The 2,971-nt window shown below is 42.0% G+C and overlaps 1 non-coding gene across 1 annotated transcript; it reads right to left on the bottom strand.

The window, feature by feature from the left end:
• Positions 1–822: 822 nt before the first annotated feature.
• Positions 823–943, bottom strand: LOC115869129. Its single transcript, XR_004046013.1, has one exon. It is a non-coding gene; the product is annotated as a small nucleolar RNA SNORA61 (small nucleolar RNA).
• Positions 944–2,971: the final 2,028 nt, after the last annotated feature.

Genomic DNA, 2,971 nt, shown 5'->3' on the forward strand with positions numbered 1-2,971 from the left:
TACCCCAATGCAGCCCTGGGTGCTGGAGCACCCATGTGGAAACCCCTGCCAGTGCTGAGATGCTTACACATTCATTGATTTGGCTTTCCTCCTGCAGTCAGCATCAGAGTGTGTGTTTTGTGAGGTGGAGGAGGTCTTTGTGGATTGGTGTAGGACATATGGGTTAATGCTGTACTTGTGGGCTTGGGAAGCACTGGGTTGGGATGTTTTCTTGATGCACACTTAACGTTTATATAAAACTCTCTCGTACACTAAGTTGACCAGATTTAAAGTGGGACACGATTGACTGGGGGGTGGTTCTTGAATAAAAATTTGGTCTATATGGAACAAATAGACCGTTCCCTAGCTTGTTGTGCATTCATTCCAAAAATTGGGACTTTTGTAAACGCCAAAAATCGGGACTATTCTGCCAAAAGCGAGATGTCTGGTCACTTTATCTTATACATGAGTTTCTGTGGATTTGTTTCTCTAAAGTACCCAGACTAATACACTCTGCCTAGATCACATTTAAAGGAGAGAGCTAAATCTTTTGGTCACAAGCAGCCCTCTCACTGGTGGGAAATGAGGCAGTGGGGGCGTTGTCTACGTGCCTTGAAAATAAGCCCAAGCAGTAGGTATTCAAAAACAGAGGGGAGTTCCCCAAAGCAAAATCAGTATCCTATGACCACAAGAGGCAGAAACAAAGTAGAAACAAAGTATAGACAGATACCACAGACAGGGATAAAGTGTATTCGAGTGAAGACAAGTAGATGCAAATGATACCACTTAATGTTTTTTAATACTTAATCACACATGCATTTCATTATTTAATGAACTAATTTAAATTGTTTGAAACTAGTCCATTTGCAACAAAAGCGTTGAAGTCTGTTTCATTGTTACTTTTCCTCCTTTTGTAACTACTCAGACCAATGTTTAGATCCCATGGGGAAGGAAACTGGAGGGCTTTCAAGACTTTGACCTCTCTCTCTCTCTCTCTCTCTCTCTCTCTCTCTCTCCTAACACATACAGGGAAAAACATTCCAAGAACAGTAGCGCAGCCTATCTCACGGAGCACTGACAGAACCTCAGCAAAGCCCCCCTCCCAGGTTTGTGGCCCTGCTAGTTCTTTCCCCTCTTCCCTCCTTGTCTTTTCCCGATTCCCACCAGCCTCTCCATAGCCTTCGAAGCCTGCTTCTTTGGGTGTAAAAGCCATATTCCTTAGAGTTTTCCTTAATAATGGTCACATGGAGTATTTGTCTTTATGAGATTGACTAATTTTACTGAGCATAATGTCTTCCAAATTTGCCCGTGTCATGAAATGTTTGACAGTATTGTTCTTGTTTTTCAGACATGCAAAATATTCTATTGTGTATGTACTGGAGTTTGCTTATCCATTCCTCCCCAGATGGGCTTGTTGGTTGTTTCTACCCTTTTTGCTATTAGAGAAAGATCAACATGGGGGTGCATATATTGGTTTGTATTTTGTACTTTGGGGTATATGCTGAGCAGAGAGATTACAGGGACATATAGTATTTAGATTCGCATTTGTTTAAGGAAGTGCCAGACTGTTTTCCATAGTAGCTGTATACTTCTGCGATCCCACCAGCAATTCCAAACCCACCACATCCTCTTCAGCAATTGTTATTTTTTTGTGTTTTGAATTTTTCTATCAGTATTGGTATCAAGTGGAAGCTTGATTTAAACGTTGTTTAATTTGGATTTCTCTTATAGCCAATGATCACAAGCATTTCTTCATGATGGCTGACCACCTGGATGCCATCTTTCGTGAATTGTCTATTCATGTGTTCTGCCCATTTTTGGATTGGGTTATTCATGGTTCCTTTATTAAAGTGTTGTGGGTTTCAATGCATTTTTGAGGCTCAGAGAAGTGAGATAATTTGCCTAATGCCACAGTGTTGGTACCACATGCAGCAGAGTGGCTATGCGAATGTAGGCAGCGTGAGTCAGAGACGATGTTTCCATCTCCCAAACTATGTACCTCTGAGTTTTCATGTAGCTGACAAAAGATTAAAGACAAAAGCCCAATGTCTGCTGTGAAATTGATACCGACTCATAGTGACCCTTTGTTGTTGTTATGTGCTATCAAGGCAGTTCTTACGGACCGCCGCGCTGTGGCCAACAGAACAAAATATTGCCATCTTGTGCCCTCCTCACAATGGTTGTGAAATTTGACTCTCTTGTTGCCGCTACTCTCACAATCTATCTCATGAAAGGGCTTCCTTTTTTCCAGTGACCTTCTGCTTTACCAAGCACGGGGTCATTTTCTAGGGATTGGTACTCCTGAAAACAGGTCCAAAGGATGAAAGCTAAAGTCTTGCCATCCTCACTTCTAAGGTCATTCTAGTGACACTCCCTTCAAGGTAGATTTGTGTGGCCTCTGGCAGCCCCCCAGCACCATGCATTATGCCTCGTTTCGCAGTTCTCATTCACTATTCTGCTTTCGCATGCGTATGAGGCAATTGAAAACACCATGACTTTGGACAGGCGTACCTTACTCCCTCAAGTGACATCTTCATTCTTTAACACTTTAAAAAGATCTTTGCCGTTTACAAGATTTTCCCAGTGCCATAGGGTGTTTAATTTCTCAACTGCTTCCATTAGTGTTGATTGTAGGTTCAAGTAAAGTGAAATCCTTGACAATTGTCATCTTTCCTCCATTGTGACTATTTTGGTTTTCTTTACACTGAAAGCTGCAGTCTCTGATTTTCATCAGCTAGCGTTTCAAGTCCTCCTGGCTTTCAGCAAACACGGTTGTTCCGTCTGCATATCACACGTTGCTAATGAGCCTTCTCTAATACTCTGTGTAGATATCATATGTAGTAGAACCCGGTACGTGACCACATCAGTACTTGACATAATCGGATCTCAATGGGAAATGTCAAGGAAATTTTGCATCGGAGCTTGAGTAAAACATTGCAATCTGACCTGACGCACGTGATTTCCATAAACAGAAGCAGGTTGTGTTTTGGTC

The sequence above is a fragment of the Echinops telfairi genome, unplaced genomic scaffold (assembly GCF_000313985.2).
Source record: "Echinops telfairi isolate 266 unplaced genomic scaffold, ASM31398v2 ScPeMD7_21;HRSCAF=78, whole genome shotgun sequence".
NCBI classification, from domain to species: domain Eukaryota; kingdom Metazoa; phylum Chordata; class Mammalia; order Afrosoricida; family Tenrecidae; genus Echinops; species Echinops telfairi.